This window comes from Gracilinanus agilis, chromosome 5, assembly GCF_016433145.1.
Source record: "Gracilinanus agilis isolate LMUSP501 chromosome 5, AgileGrace, whole genome shotgun sequence".
Classification (NCBI taxonomy): domain Eukaryota; kingdom Metazoa; phylum Chordata; class Mammalia; order Didelphimorphia; family Didelphidae; genus Gracilinanus; species Gracilinanus agilis.
The window spans coordinates 133,013,660-133,031,723 of record NC_058134.1 but is presented as its reverse complement, the minus strand read 5'-3'; the positions used below and the strand labels follow the sequence as shown (position 1 = coordinate 133,031,723).

The 18,064-nt window shown below is 34.6% G+C and overlaps 1 protein-coding gene and 1 pseudogene across 1 annotated transcript in view; one reads left to right on the top strand and one right to left on the bottom strand.

Annotated features, from left to right (window-relative positions):
• Positions 1-18,064, bottom strand: part of TSPAN12 (tetraspanin 12) — a 119,361-nt gene that overhangs the window by 8,287 nt on the left and 93,010 nt on the right. The window lies entirely within an intron of this gene.
• LOC123249212 lies at positions 9,880-15,387 on the top strand (annotated as a pseudogene).

Below are 18,064 nucleotides of genomic sequence, written 5' to 3'. Positions count from 1 at the left end.
GTTGAAGGGGAAAGGAGGAGCATGAATCATGTAACCATGTTAAAAATGAATATTAATAAATGTTAAAAAAATGTCACCTGATGCACCAAAATATCCTTTAAAAAAACCAACAAACAACAAAACCAATATATGAAGATATAGTTTCCAATGTCCTCTTCGAGGTCACTTTGCACACTAACTCTTACAATAACCTTTGTTTATAAGTAACTGTAGAAGCTCTTAACTTGGCACAGGATGAGGAGGAGAAAGGAGCATAAAATATATTAAACTTAAGTCACTGACATATGGCTTTCACTCACACAGTGCTATCTGCTCAGACACACACAATAACTTCTTTGGTTTAACCTCTCTGCCTACTCAATCTTATCAGGAGCCCCATCCAACAATTACTTGGATAGGGAGGAGGAAGATTTAACTATTTAAGAGGTGTCTGATGAAATTCTACATATCTGTTCATACACAAAGACTTTAGGTTCCTATCTTTCTGTGCAAAGGAACTCATTTTCACTTCTCCAAAGCAGAAGAGGTAGGAACCTAGAGAAGGACAAGTCATCCTCAATTGGACTCTGCTCCATGTTGTAGATTCTGACAGTTCAAGACAATTTGGTAGCAATCACCCTGAAAATATAGAAGGTAAAAGATTCAAGAACAGCCATTTAATAGATAGGGGCCTATTACTCTAAAACAAGGGTCAGCAGACAGTTTGGCTCTTCATATGAGTCAGAGTCACATTAGGTCATTTTAAAAAGGGCAACCAGAACAGCTAAAGTATGAATTTTAGAAACTTTTATTAGTTTTGCCAGAAATTATGGATGACCTTTCAAATGCATTCTATAAAAGCTACTGCTGTCTTTTTTAGGGGTCTCATTATTATAGCTTTTAAAAAGTTAGGTTGTATTAATACCTTCTCTTTTTTAATATTATCATAGTTTTTCCTAGTATCTTACCTCATCTCTTCCATAGTACATGGCACAAACATTATTTTTAAAAAACAACAAGTGGGGAAAATGAGCACAATAGAACAATACATTGAAAAAGTTTGAAAATGTGCAAAATACAACCCTTTGGGATCTCCCACACACAGGAAGGGTCATCCCACAATCCTCATTTGCGTCATGCTTGATCTTTATAATTATTAAATTAATTTTGAATTTTGGGGTATTTGTTTTCTTGGGTACAGTTACCTCACTCTGCATCAGCTCATGTTGATTATTCCATTTGTCTCTGTGTTTATTATTCTTTACAGTTTAGTAAAATTCCCTTGCATTCATGTACTATAAGATGTCTAGCCATTTCTCAATCAATGACCATTGACATTACTTCTAATTGGTTGCTATCACAAAATTATTGCTATAAACATCTCTCTCAAGGGTTTCTTTGGGTAAGATAAGTCCAGTAATAGAGTTTCTCAAAAGAAATGTAATATAATCTATTTAAGTGCTTTGTTTTTTAGTCATTTTACTTGCAGAATTCCAAATTGTTTTCCAAAATGGCTGTAATAATTCATAGCTTCACCATCAGTGAATTAGTGTGTCTAATTTCTTTCTCTTTTGTATTACTATTTCTATTGTATTACTATTTCTAACATTTACAAGAATATATCAAGTTATATATACTTGGCAGCTGGTTAGAGCAACAGGCCTGGAGTCAGGACAACCCGAGTTCAAATCTGATCTAAGACAGTTTTGGGAGTCTGGGAAAGTCACTTAACTCTATTTGCCTCAGTTTCCTCATCAATAAAACAAACTAGTAAAGCACTCTATCACTATTCAGAAAATCCAAAGTGGGGTCAGGAAGAAACCAATATGACTGAACTACACAAATCAAGTTATAGTGGGGAGAGTAGGCATTCATGCTTTATTCCCATATTTACTAGAAAAGGTTCTGATCTAGCCACATTGTATATGTTTACTTTTTGTCTTAGTAGATGCTTTTTCAAGATTTTAAGTGGTTTTTATACCATACTTTGTAGGGTTTGAACACTGAAAATTGCCATTTCCCTTCTAATTTTGCAGGATATGAAATATCAGTGATATGTTGAATTGCATTTCTCTTATGATTTGTGATTTAAATATCCATTTACATGATTGTGAATATTTAGTAATTCTTATTTTGAAGACTTCAAATTCTTTGACAAATTAGTCTCAAACATATTTATTAATATTTATCTTAGATACTAAAGCCTAATCACAGAAATTTGATACGAAGATTCCCCATCCCATTCAACTGCTTCCTTTTCTATCATATGTGCATTAATTTTACTTGTTCAGCTTTTCAGTTTGATTCAGCCAAAGTTATCTATTTTAACTTTTACATGTACTTCTTATTCTTTTTGGGTTAAGAATACATGTCCTACCTAGAGCTGTGAGAGGTATGTGTTGGGCTAATATTTTTATATTATGAGTAGAATGTTAATTTCATGTATCCATACAGAATGCACTGGTGAATATAATGTAAGGTTTGGTCCAAGTCTACTCTCTACCAGACTGTCTTCCCAAAGGATCTTGTCAAATATGGAGTTCTCTCCTAGGGAACTTGTGTTCCATTTTATCAAACATTGTGTTGTTGAGTTCCATTGATCTAGCTATTTTTTTAAAGCAATATAAGATAGTTTTGATGACTGCTGTTTTATAATAGAGTTTGAGTCTAGAAATGCTATTCTCTCTTCATGCTTGTCTTTTCTTATCATTTCCCTTGATATTCAAGATACTTAGTTTTTTCCAAATGAATTTTGTTATTATTCTATCAAGTATCCTCTTGGTAATTTGACACTTTGGTACAAGTGTCATTTTTATTATATTGGCATTGCCCAGCCAGGAGCACTGAATACTCTTCCAGTTGTTTAAATTGTTCTTTATTTCTTTACAGGACACTTTGTAATTGTATCTACCCAAGTCTTTGTAGACCTCGATACTTTAATTTACAGATATTTTATTTATTTCATAGTTATTGGAATGAGATTTTCTTTGCTGTTACTACTTGTGTTTTATTATTATACAGAAATATTGTTGACTTTTGAGGGTTTATTTTGTAGCTTACAACTTTGCTAAAGCTATTAGTTATTTTGATTAGTATTTATTTCTGATTCTTTATGAAGACATACTTGGGAAATCCCATCAGAAAATACATATTTTACTTTTTATCTATGCCTTTAATTTATTTTTCTTGTATAATTAGTTAGTAGATTTTTTCCAGAACTACTTCAAGTGGAGAAATTGTGTATCCTTCTTTTACTACTCTATTTATAAGACAAGGTTTATTTTATCCCCATTATAAGTGTTCATTCTGAGTTTGACAGATGTCCTTTAGTTAAAAAGGTGCCTCTATGCCTACTTTACATAAATTAAGTTACTTTATTATTTAGGGTTTCATTGTAAAAAATTCTATTTGACTTTGTCTCTTTTGTGGTCCCCAAAGCATTGCCTATCTTTTGTTGTTGTTATTATTGCTATTATGTGGTCTATAAAGGATGCTCTTGCCATGTCTGCCTTTTAACATTTATAATGAATAACATGCAGTGATCAATTTTTCTAAAGGCTCCAGATGGGGGTAAGAGATACATATTCTTTTACAATCCCTTTTAAAAAACACAAGTCTTTTTTGCTCTGGTTGACCAGCATTTGTTTCAGTTCTTTATTTTCTGTAGTGCATCCCCTATCATAAATCTTTTCAATCTCCCCCACTTCCTGTAGGCTTTTCTGAGAGACCATAGGAGTCATTTCCCTCAATCCTTCCCCTTTCTATGTACTTGTCCAACTTATAATTTAGTCCCACAAAATAATACTGATTAATTTCTAGGCTTGATACCTCAAAGTTCGGTCCTAATTTGTGACAGATTTGTTTCCAGTTTTCCAAGGAGATTCTGCCACCTAAGGTGTTCTTTCTTCAGTAAATTTTGTTTTCCACTTTATCACTCATTAAGTTTCATTGTTTTAACTGTGAATTTTTTTAACAGATACCAGATTGTTCTGATGATGATTGCTGCTTTATAATAATGTGATTAATTTTGTCTCTTAATATTTAACATCTTAACAGCCAAGGATCAACTTTTTCTAAAGGTTACAAGTGCTGGGGAGAAATACATATTCTTTGAGATTCCCTCTAGGAAAACACAAGTGTCTAGGGAGTGAGGTAGTCAGAGCTCTATTGTCATCTGCAGGAATCAGCATTTTTCTGAGAATGAGACAAATGGATGAGGAAGAACTGTGGGACAAGCTACACAAGACAGAGGCTTCTGAGAGAAAAGCCCATTATAGATACCTTGAAGACTTAATGATGAAACTCTAAATATGTATGGGTGAAAGAAAATGTATTCACAGGAAAATTTCATCAAATTTTTAAAGAATAATTAGTGCCCATATTAGGCAAATTATTGTCAAAATTTAAGAAAATATTAGAATGCCTTCATGAGACAAATATATTTCTAATACCTACACCAGGAAAGGATAAAACAGAAGAGAAAATATAAGCCAATATCTTTATTAATGTATATTGACTTAAATTTCTTAACAAAATCCTATCATACATTCTACAGAAATTTATTTAATAATCATTTATGAGGACCAAATGGGATTTGTACAAGGGATGCAAGGATGTTTCAACATTAGGAACCAAAATCAACATAATTAATCATATTAAAAACCCATGCACCTAAAAGCAAAATTCATATGCAATGAGGACACACTAGAGAGCCTTTTCTAGTAAATATGGAATTTATAGAAGGATGCCCACTGTTATTTGACATAATTCTGGAAATGCTACTAAGGAAAATAAGACAAGAGAAGAAATATTTGGGAAATTCTAATGAATCAGTAAAGATAGTAACTGAGACAATATCTTTAGCAAAGTTACACGCTATAAAATAAACAGAATTTCTATAAAATAACAAAATTCATATAGAAAGAGAAAAGATCTTGACTGTAAAGGAAAATGATGAAAAGAGATAAGCATAAAGAGGGAATAGTACTTCTAGAACTCAAATTATATTATAAACCAGCAGTCATCAAAACCATCTAATTAATATTGGTTTAAAAAACAGAAAACACTGGAATTCAATAACAACGTTTAATAAAGTGTAACATACTACTACCTAGGAACAAACTCCATATCTGACAGGATATCCTGGGAAAACTAGAAAGCAGTCCAGAAAAAAGGAGGCTTAGAACAATATCTTGTACTATGTCACAATATAATCTAAATATATACATGACAATTGAGATACTAAAAAAATATAAGAACAGAATATGATCATATATCCCCTTCACATATGTAGACAAGGCATACATAATGTATCATTAATCCAACAAAAGACTGATTAAATAGGATTAAATATGTTAAAAAAGAAATTAAAATAGATAATTTGGGATTCATTGAATTAAAATGTTTCTAAGATAAAATTAATGCACCTATGATAAAAAAGGAAAAGTTAAATGGTTAAAAAAATCTTTGCATCAAATCCGTGATTGGGTTATCCAAAAAAATAAACCCTTAATAAACATGTCTGAGCCTCTTGGCCATTCCAAAATACATAGTTCATCAAAGGATTTGAATAATTTTCAAAAGAAGAAATTGCTTAAGAATTCACAACCCCATAAAGGGATGCTTCAAATTTCTATTAATAAAAATGCAAAAAAGGTGACAAAAATGGCATTATTCAGTGTTGGAAGGGTTGTGGGAGGTGAGAATTGGTACAAGCAATTTAGAACTATGCAAATAAAGAGACAACATTTTCTATCCCTGTGACTCAGGGATTCTATTTGCTAGCTTTATATCCCAAGGAAACCACTGATAAGAATGCCCTGATTTCCACCAAAATATTTATAGCAGCATTTTTGGTAATAGCACATAATTGGAAACAAACTAGATGCCCACTGTTGGGGCAATGGCTAAAAACATAATACATGATTTTAGTGGAACATGACTGCATTTAAAGATCTACATGAACTGAAGCAGAATGAAGGTAGCAGAAGTCAGAAATCAAAATCTACATAAAATGACATAAATGGAAAGCACAACTACATAAAATAATCCAAAGTAAATATAATAGAATTACAAAGATCAAGTGTAACTCAAAGAGAAGAGAGAATACCCCTCTGTAAAGGTAACAAGTCCTTGACTATTGCATATTTTTAAGCTTTTTCAATGTATCAGTTGTGCTGATGTTTTCTTCCTCTGTCTAAAAAAATACAGATTGTTGTATGGGCAAAACCATAATAACATAAAAACAAGACGTTATTAAAATATTTAAAAAATATTAAAGGTGTGTGTGATTTTGGGGGCTGATGAAGTAGAACATAGAATATAGTAGTGAAAAGATCTTTGAAGCAAGAACCTAGGTGTGAATCATGACTTTGTCCCTTACTTAATGATGTTGGGCAAGTTATTTAACTTGAGTCCCTGTAATCATGTTTTATAATGATGAAGAGGGTTGGTCTACATGATCTGGAAGTTCCTTTCAGTCTCTAAGTGTATGATAAATAGGGAGATGAAGAACCTGAGCACACATACACCTCTAAGCAAACTCAGAAAAAGATCAAGGTTACAATTCTCTTTTCTCTAGGCACCAAATGCCTGGTCTATTCAAAATAATAGTTCATCTTCAGCACTAAGTAGAATCCTCAAGATAGCCTGTGAGTAAAAGGGGTTGGAGGGGGGAGATTAAGTCATTTCACCGTATTATCATAATGCACATGGGTTAACAGAAACAACAATGTACTGGGAGTCAAAAGACCTGGTTCAAGAGTTGTAGTTCTGTCTTTGATTCAATGTGGAGGCAGAGCAACAGAAAGTATAAAAATCCTCCCTTTGCCCTTCAAAATTCTTGCATATAGACCTAGAAAATGCTCTAGAATTAATCCTGATGAGAAAAATCCAAGAAAAAGTCAATGTGAGTCATTTTTCCAGCCCATGTTTATACAAGGAGACAGATCTGTGAAAATGAGGATACGGGGCACTGAACTACTTGAATGCTATGATCTCTGCGCCCTATTGTGGGGTATCTTTGTTCATGTGGATTTTGTTTTCGTGACCTTTTGAGGTACTATGTATGCGGTTGGTTAGGAGAGTTAAGTGCCCTGCTTCTACTCTGCAATCATCTTAACCCAGAAGTGTCTGGCACATTATTTTAGAAGGTAAAGGATAGATCAGTGGTTCCCAAACTTTTTTGGCCTACTGCCCCCTTTCCAGAAAAAATATTACTTAGCACCCCTGAAAATTAATTTTTAAAAATTTTAATAGCAATTAGTAGGAAAGATAAATGCACCTGTGGCCATCACTGCCTCCCTGGATCACTGCAGCACCCACCAGGGGGCGGTGGAGCCCACTTTGGGAATCACTGGGATAGATGCTCAAAGCCTAGAAAAACTGAGTATAATTTTATAGGGGGGCGGAATTAGGCCTTTAATGAAATAGGCCTCTAAGCATTACTGATGAAAAGACCTGAATCACAGGAAAATTGAATTTCAAACATGAGAATTAGAAGAAATCTAAAGATAAACACAAATGAACAATCATAAGGGACAAAAAATAAACTTTTCAATTAACTAAGGAGAGATGACATGTGTCCTCCTGAACTCTATAATCTTTGGGAGTCTAACTAGAGAAGGTCTAGGAATGATTCTACTATTAATGATCTTAAGAGAAAGGGAAAGAGGAGTACACAAGGGAAAGGAAGGTTTGGGCATAAAAGTAAACATTTATACAACCAAGAAGGAAGTGGGAACAAGTGAAATAAACTTTACTTTCATTTGATCAAAAGAAACTGACTATACACAAAGAGTTGGGTAGAGAAATATATTTTACACAACAGAAAAATAGAGAAAGGGGAGAAGGAGGCATTAGAGGGCGAGAAGACTAAGAGAGATCAGTCCTAAGCAAAACAAACTCCAAGGATGTACAAAATGTAACTCTTTTTGAGGTGGAAAATAATGGGAGTGTGAAGGAGTGCCCATAATGATTATGGCCATAATGATTCAGAATGATTATGATGGAATACTTATTTGCAGTAAAAAATGAAGGAGATGGTTTCAGAGAAACCTGGCAAGACTTGTATGAACTAGTGCAGAGTGAAAAGAATCAGGAGGGCAATTTATAAAAGGACAATATGGTAAAGACAAATAAGTTTGAATAAACCAGCTACTCTGATCAGTACAATGACCAATGATATAGCAGTGATTCCCAAAGTGGGCACTACTGCCCCTGGTGGGTGCTGCATTGATCCAGGAGTGTGGTGATGGCCACAGGTGCATTTATCTTTCCTATTAATTGCTATTAAAATTTAAAAAATTAATTTCCAGGGGGCTAAGTAATATTTTTTTTCTGGAAAGAGGGTGGTAGGCCAAAAAAGTTTGGGAACCACTGTTCTATAGGATTAAGAGGGAAGCAGGCCATTTACCTCCTGAAAGAGGGGCAAAAGACACAGTACAAAATGAGACATGGTCAATGCAGAAGTTTGTTTTCCTTAATTATATATGTTTTTAAAAGAAGTCTAGCTTTTATTTTTTTTGTTGTTTTCAATTGGTAGTGGAGTGGGAGAGGATAGATATGATTTTTGCTAATAAAAAATTATATATAATTTTAAAATTTATTTTTGACTGAATCAAATGTAGCCCTATTCTCTGCACAGCTTAACTTCCTTTTTTTAACCTATTTTTTATTGGACATTTCTAATCTTCAGATTTTTTTCAGAACAGACCTTATGGAAAACTAAAAATATGGTTACCAATCATCTTTCTTAATATAAAAACAAAACAGGAATGTCTCTAAAAAGATCCTTTCAACTATGGAACCATTTCTTATATATCTTATAACACCATTCTCCATATACTATATGTATAATACATAGACTTATTATTTTTACTATATGAACACAATCAATATATCAAAGGAAGAAGAAAACCAATGGCTTTATAAGTCACAGTGTATGAAATTTTATTCAAGTCATTTATTCTGTACTATTAAAAAAGTAACTTTTTTCCATATCGATCTTATCACTACTTTTCACTTGTAGCTATTTTTCTATTGGTCTAGAAAAAGTTTTCCTTGCTGGTAGTGCTAGTTGGCAACTGATTATACTAGAAAGAAACCATACTACTACAGTGTTTTCTAAGACCAGTTTAGATGGCCTATACTCAGGGATGACCTATCAAAGTCTTTTCCCCATTGTGGAAAACCAGGTATTCTTAAAAAAAAAAGATTTCTGTTATAATAAACCTTTTCAAGTATTCTCTGAGTTCCATGTAGAAACATTTCAAATAGTTTGTCATCCACTTTCTCTCTTATCTTTCTAAATGGTGGATTCTATCCTGGATTTATGTTTTTCTTTCAAGAATAAATCAAGTATTTTATTTAAGTTTTATAGTCTGGATTTAGACAATATGCTTTTAAAAAAAGCATCAATGCCCAACAAATCCTCAATGTAGAAAGGTGTGGAAGGAAAAAGTCACCACAAAGGTAAATTTTTACACTAGTCTTTCTTTTGAAATTTGGGGCAAATCATCCAGCCTCACTGCCCCAGTTAGCAAGTTTCATGCAAATACTTACCTCATAGGGCCTTCCTCTATATTCCATTCATATTCCATCCAGCTATCTTCCTGCTAATTTTCCCTGCTGTTTACCCAGTGGACCAACAGACCTCCAAAGACCATGCCACTCTTCCCTGGAAATGTGTTGCCCTTAGCAAGTAAATGACTGCCATATTCTCAAAGCCCACTATATTTAACTCCCTACCCCATCCCTCAACCAGACTTTATTATGAATCCCATCTATTTATACACAGCTACCTTCTTGCAATTCATTTTGCTGGCACATATACCTCATCCCACTTTTTCCATCTCTTGCCCTCAGAACTACAATTAAACTAATACATTACTTTGAAAGGATATGTCTTGTGTACTGAAACTTATTGTCCCCCTGTGCCTTCTCAAATCCAAAGGCTTTCCTGCAGCCACTTGTGTACTGCTTCCCCCCATCATTAGAAGGTAAGGCAGGAAATGGCTTGATTTTGCATTTGTATCCTCAGTGAATAGAGTCCTAGCCACAAAATGAGCTTAAAAATTCTTTCATTCATTCATTCTGATAAGGCTCACTTCCAATTCTATGTGCTTCATGCTTAAACAACTTTGCAACCTTGTCAAAAATTTCAAACAACACCCCTATCATTCTGTAGCCCTACTCATTTACCCTCGTTGCTGCAACCATTCATCCATCAATTTTCCAGTTCACAATTTTCTCAATTATTTTAGCATTTGGCTCTTCATCTTCCTTCCTCTCTATTCTATATCCTGCCATTATCTTCAGGCACTTCAACATGTATGTTCAACACCTCTCTAATAACTTCACCACAAATTCTTTGACTTGACCAATTCCAAAGACCATCTCAAATCTATTCTGGCCACTCAGGTTCATGGTATCTCTTATCTCTCATAATTACTCCACCTCAAAGATATGGAGTTTTGAAATTCTACTGTACAATGACAATCTTTTCATATCTCTTGTTAATTCATTCACCAAATTTACTCTTTGCCCTTAATATTCTTATTATGGCCTCTATTTTAAGTCACTCCCATTCATTCCCTCTACACTCTAACCCAAATGGCTATTCTGCTATTCCTCACACATGGCACTCCATTTCCTATCTCCATGCCTTTGTATAGGCCATCCTCTATGCCAGGGAATGCATCCCACCTCACAGACTGCCTTACTTCCTTCAAGGTTCAGCTGAAATGCCATCTTATCTATGAAACCTTTTCCTGATCATCCAAGAGCTAATACCCCTCTCCTGCATAGTTTATATTTATTTCACATTTATTCTGTATATACTTTTATGTATATGTTGTCTCCCCCAAATGAATGTAAGTTCCATGAGAGAAGGGAGGGTTTCATTTTCATCTTTGCATCCCCCATGATGAGCACAATGTCTGGAACACAGAAAGCATGTAATAAATATTTTTTGATTGATTAGTAATCAAAATACCTTGACTAGTCAGAATTCTATCAGTCTAATTCCCTTATCTAGCCTTGTCCTAGGGCCTACTTGAGCTAAATTTGACTGAGTATTGCCCTACAATTCTTTGTTATTCTGACATTTTCCTATCCTTATATTGTTAACTCTCATTGCTAGGAAAGATCCAGTTACTCTTCCTTGTCTTGAATATCATTGGAAAAAGTCATTAACTTAGCTAAATTCACCCAACAGCAATATGCAGTATATAAAGTCAGCCTAAGCTCTATTACTTGAAAAAGTCTACTCTATTCTTATTGACTCTCTATCTCATCCTTTATGACATGTTTCAAATTTTAAAAAATTTTCCTGTCAAGCCATCAATCACCATTCTCACTCCTCACACTTAAATAATTTAGTCTTCTATTTCATTAATATGAAAAGCATGTTATTATCTTCCACAATTCTTCAAAGTTCTCAGCATTACTGTTTGATATCTTTTCAGCATCTCTCACTTTCCTGGCTCCCTACAAGCATGCCAACTTCTCTACAATCCTGAAAAAAAATTTCTCCCATTTTTCTAGTCCAACCATCTACTATTAGCTATTGTCTAGTTTCTCTCTCTTTCACTGCTAAACTTCTTGACTAAGTTGCTAACATTTGATTAAAGTATTTTAACACTCTTTCTTCAACTATTTATAATTAGGATAGCACCATTCAATTGAAATTGCTCTAAGGTCACCACAGACCTTTTTTCTAATCACCATATCCAATGTCATTTTTTTCTGATCCTCATACTCCTTAATCTTGCTCCAATATTTGATACTACTGTACTTCTTTCTCATGGGAAACTCTTTCCTCCCTTGGCTTCAGAGAAAAGATTTTTGTTTGGTTATCCTCCTATTTCTCTAATAGTCACTTCTCTGTCTTCTTTGCTGACTTTTTAGTCCTCTCCTCAACATTTTACTTTGAATGTTCAATGATGACCTCTTCTCTCAACAAACTTTCCCAATGATTGAGATGGCCAGTCTCAATAAATGACAGACTCAAGTACCAACTCTAAGTAGAAAGTTTCAAAATCTATACCTGTAATTCTGATCTTTCCCCCTTCTCTAAACCATCTCTAGCTGCCTAAAGCATACCTTGAACTGAGTGTCTCATTAGCACCTCAAACACATGTCTAAAACTGAACTCAATACCACATCCTTATATACCTTTTCCCCAAACATTTTTCACCTCTAATCATCTGCTAAGAACTGCTGAGTCTACCTCCACATCATCACTAACATCAGTTGCTTCCTTTCTGTTTTAACCTTTGTCAAGGTAGGAACCTCATACCATCCTATATAGCTCTTCCTACAATAGGTCTTCCCACCTCAAAGCCCTGCTTCATCATACACCCTAATGTCCCAGACTAATCTTCCTTATATAGATATGGTCTTGTCAGTCATTTCTATAATGTTCACAGCTCCTGATTGACTCTAATGTCATTTTTATGTGATTCTCTATTATTTGACACTAACATACTTATCTCATTTTATTCAATTCTCTGTACCTCGACTTCAGAAAATTTGGCACTGCTCTAAAGACAAGAGGTATCAGAGTTCAAATCTTACTTCTGACACTACTTCTGTGACCTCAGACAACTCAATTAACCTTCCTGGGCCTCAATTTCCTTATCTAGAAAAGAAGGCTAAGAAAACATTCAGAGAACTTGACAAAAATTTCCATTATTTTTTAAAGATTATTACTAGTCATATATACCCAAGAAGTCAATGATAAAAAAGATTTCATATAAATCACAAATTTTGTATTCATAATTATCATTAAGTTATTCTCTGATCTACATATACACAGTTTCTAAAGATAGAAAAAAAGTCTCTTCAGCAACCTTAGTAACACAGGTCACAGGGGCAGTTAGGAAGTTCAAATCTGGCTTTAGACACTTTCTAGCTGTATGACCTTGGACAAGTCACTTGCTTAGCCCTTAGAACCAATACTCAGGCATCAATTCTAAGACAGAAGGTAAAGATTTAAAAAATAAATAAAAGAAATGAACATAAAGAATGTTTAGAAATTAAGTAATGTATTTATAAACTTATAAAAATGAAATACAAATAAAATATCAGAATTGATAATATATTTTAAGTGCAATACATGTTCTTATCAAAATTATAATAAAATATCTACCTCTAGTTTTAAGAAATGGACTCATCTAGCAATAATAACAGCTGGTATTTATATGGTAATTTAGGGCTTGCAATATACTTTAGTAATACAGGATCTATATGATGCCTTGCAACCCTCATGTGGATCAGCATCCATACAAAAATTGCAGCCAAAAATTCCTATGAGTAGGGTTCCTTTTTCCATGCAGAAGGAAAAATTGGTTCCATACAAAGTCATTTAATGAAATAGCAGAAAAATATTTTCTCCATAAATCTGGAACATATTCTTTCATAGACATACCATCTATGGAAAGAATGCTCATCACTAGATGATATGTGTAAAAAGACACTAGTTACATGTGTGACCAAGACACACATATGAAGAGGCCAATGATGCCTCTAATATGTTCTTGTGAAACCATACTATTCCTGCTGATCCTCACTGTTCTTGTGTGGCATAATGACTCTGCCAGGTCAATATTCTCTCCCAACTATATAGGCATTATGTATAGTCTCTACCAAGCATTGTCCCCAGATGACTTCATGGAATCATTGCTAGATGGTGCAGTGCTCATTCTCTGATTGCTTCAACTGAGATGCTCCTACTTCCCACCCTCACCCCACAAAAGAAAAAGTGGGCTTTATTATTTCTTTATAAATTTAGAGTTCAAAAGCTTAAATGTTAGCTCTTTTAAGACAGCAACCCCCTAATACACACATTATCAAACTAAGGAAAAACTTTAGGAACTTTCATTTGCACAAAGAAAATCTGCCAAATCTCAAAGCTTTGGCTACTATAGATTTTTCCTTTCCAAGTGGAAAATTTTTACTTCCAAAGGCTGAGCTCTTTGGGAACACAGAAGAGCCAGTCAGTTAGTGCCTCCAGGCATTGCCTATATTTTAACCTTCTTCCAGCTTAGCAGAAGCAAGAGTTCTATGCTTAGGTCCCATTTGACTTAGGGTTAGAAAGTTCCAGGAAGCCCAATTTAATTTCTAATTGCCAAAGAAAAAAAAGAAAAATGGCTCTAAAAATGATCAGTTCAAGTCTCATTCTTGATACTTAAAATAACCCTGGACATATCACTTAACCTCCTTAAGCCTCAGTTTCCTCATTTGTAAAATGCAAAAGTTAAAGGAGATGACTTCTAAAATCCCAGCTAAATCTAAATCAATGAACTAACAAAGGCCCTCTGGCTCCTCACACTTTCATACTCATACTTCTCTCTCCTCAAGTTTGATGAAGAGAAACAAAACAAAACTTTAAGTAGAACCACCTGGAGGCATTTTCTACCTTAATCCTTTCTTCTAAATTCCTGCTTTTATTTTTTAGTTGGCTATAAACATTTTACATATATAATCTCATTCATTGATTCATCCTCACGTCTTCAGTCCATTTGAATTTAAACTGATTGGTACAATCACCACAGTTACAGGCATTATTTTTAAACTTAAAATCTGAGAATAAGAGCAAATGCCTAAGAAGAAAACTTCCCAAAATAACAACTATTTAAAAAAGCAAGAAACTGAATGATGCAGAACAGAGCGAATTAGGAGGCTGTGTCTGGCTCTAACTCATGCTCTCACAGCCATTGCAGTACACTGAACTCCACAGAGAGTTCCAGGGCAAGTAAGAGCTGGACAGGCATTGAGGTACTCTATGAGGTGCTGAGGGAAAATAATTTAAAAATTGGCAAAGGTGATCCTAAGAAGCCGAGAAGGAAAATGTCTTTATATGCCTTCTATGCGCAAACCTTCTGTGAAGAACAAAAGAAGAAGAACCAAGATGCTTATGGGAACTTCTTGGAATTTTCTAAAAATGCTCTGAAAGGTGGAAGACAATGTCTGCTAAAGAGAAAGGAAATTTGAAGACAAAATCTGATGAGGTTCATTATGAAAAGAAGTTTAAGGATCCCAATGCATGGAACAGGCCTTATTTTGCATTTTTCTTATTCTTTCTGAGTATTTTCCAAAAATCAAAGGGGAGTATCTTGGTCTTTCTACTGGAGATGTGGCCAAAAATTGGGAGAAGTGTGGAATAATACCGTTGCAGATGACCAACAACCTTATGAAAAGAAGGCACCTAAGCTTAAGGAAAAGTATGAAAAGGATATTGCTACATACCAGGCTAAAGGAAAACCTGATGTGGGTAAAAAAGGAGGAATTGTTCAAGCTGAGAAGGGGAAGATGAAGAAGATGATGAATACGTTGGTTCTAGAGCAGGTTTTTCTTGCCTATAATGCATTTAAACCCCCTGTACACAACTTATTCCTTTTAAAGTAAAAAAATTGAAATGTAAGGCTGTGTAAAATTTGTTTTTAAACTGTACAGTGTCTTTTTTTTTGTATAGTTAACACACTACTGAATGTGTTATAGCCCTGTCCTTTACTGGTATTTTCAATAGCCACTAACTTTGCCTGGGAAAATATGGGGGTTGTCAATTGGCATGGAAATTTAAAACAGGTTCTTCTTGGTGCATAGCACGAATTAGTTATATATGGGGATGTAGTTCATTTTCATCTTCAGTTGTCTTTGATGCAGCATATGAAATAATTATTGTTCTGTTTACTGAATACCACTCTGTAATTGAAAAAAAAAGTTGCAGCAGTTTTTTGATATTCTGAATACTTCTAATTAAATATAATGCTTTAAATTAAAATAAATAAAAAGCAAGAAACTTGCTTAAGAGTGGTGACTCAGTGGATTGAGAATCAGTCTCAGAGACAAGAGTTCCTGGGTTCAAATATGACCTCAGAACCTCCCTAGCTGTGTGACCCTGGACAAATCACTTAACTCCCATTACCTAACTCATACCACTCTCCTGCCTTGGAACAAATACAGTATTAAATCAAAGACAGAAGATGAGTTTTAAAAAAAGCAAGAAAGTTGACATTTTCATAAATATCTACTATAGAACAAAACCATAAACAATTCCTTCCTGAAAAGAATTTATATTCTAGTAGGGGATACAACACAAATAAATATGGATAAATATAAAATGTATGCAAAATAATACAATTTAATTGCAAAGGGTAAAGGGTAATGACTATTAAGAGAAAAAGGGCACAGACAAGAAAGGCTTCTTATAAGAACTGGCATCTGAGCAATGCTTTGAAAGAATTTAGGGATTTTAAGAGGCTGAGGTGAGGAGGATCTGCTTTCTAGGTGTGGAAATCAGCTGTGTTCAAGAAATAGCTAGGGACTAGAATGACTGAAATAGAAAGGAAATGAATAGAAATAATGAGATAATGACTCAAAAACATATAGGTGGAAAAGCATTCTAGATAGCTGGGATAGCCTGAAGGACTCTTCTTTCTACATCTCTTTTCCAAGATGTCTAATTTCCTCTATTATTTGGAAGCACAGTACTACAGCTAGGGGGTAACCTTTGTGATTCTAATTATAGCTTCCAGGCACTGAGGGTGGATACAAAACCTCTAAGAGGAACTCTGGGATAAGATGGTAGCAGTGTAGAAGGAAGGATCTTCCTCTCCTCACCATCAACTGATAGAATTTCCTCAAAAGCACATAAAAAACAGAATCAGATGAGTGAAAGGGGATCCACTATAGGACACAGCCTTGAAGGTAGGCAGGATTTGGGCGATTCCATGGATAAGGTTAAATAACTGTCCCCAAAGTGCAAGCTAATCATCCTTTCACCATTCCACCTATGGTGCCAGAGTCAGAGTCAGCATGCCAGAATCAGAGTGAGAGCGAGGCAATTTCTAGGTTCTTTCTTGGGAGCTGGTTGAGAACACCACAGACTTACTCCTGAGAGCAATGAGACTTGGGATCTCAGGAGGCTGAGGAATGAGGACCTTTGGCACAGAGATGGAACAGAGAGGGGCAGCACACAACAGACACCATGGAGACTTGAAAAATAGCCTCAGGGCAAAACACACTCTGTACCTCTATATACAGAGAACCTGCCCTCCTCACTCAGACTTCTGACTGGGAAGGGAAGGAAAAACCAACAAAGCAATGGACAATAACACCCAAGAACTACAATCTATAACTACCAAAAAAAATAAGAAAAAGCCTTTGTCTCTGGATTATTTCTACTTAGTGAAACAAGAGACTACAGAGGAGACAGCAGAGGACAACAAACAAGCAAACACATCCAAACTTTCAAAAAAAATGGATATTGATTCCAAGCTTTCCAAGAAATCGGGCTGAAATTTGAGAACAAAGTTAAAAAGATAGGAGAAACTTGGCAAGAAAAGTGGGTAATAGTTCAAAAAGAAAACAACAGTTTAAAAGACAGAATCCCCCACTTGGAAAAATAAGCCCAGAAATCAAATGAAATGATAAGCAAAATGAAGACCAGAAATGACCTGATGGAAGCTATGAAAAGTAGGATAGACCAAACCAAAAAAGGAAAATAAAAAAATACATCAGCTGAAAAATAGTCATTAAAGATCAGTATTGGGCGAGTAGAAGCTAATGATCTCACAAGACAGCAAGAATTAATAAAGCAAAATCAGAAGAATGACAAAATAGAAGGAAACATGAAATATCTCACTGAGAAAATGACTGACGTGAAAAATTGATCAAGAAGAGACAATTTGAGAATCATTGGTCTACCTGAAAACCTAGAAATAAGCACAAAGAATCACATCATACTACAAGAAATAATCCAAGAAAACTGTCCTGATATTCTTCAACAAGAGGGCAAAATAGACAATGAAAGAATCCATAGATCACCCTCTACATTAAATCCTCAAAAGACACCCCACAGGAATGTAATTGCCAAATTCAAGAGCTTCCAAATTAAGGAGAAAATATTATAAGAAGCCAGAAAGAGACAATTCAGATATCAAGGAGCACCAATCAGGATTACACAGGATCTAGCAGCCTCTACACTAGAGGACCACAAGGCATAGATTATGATATTAAGAAAGGCAAGAGAATTGGGTCTAGAACCAAGGATCAACTACCCATCAAAACTGACTATATACTT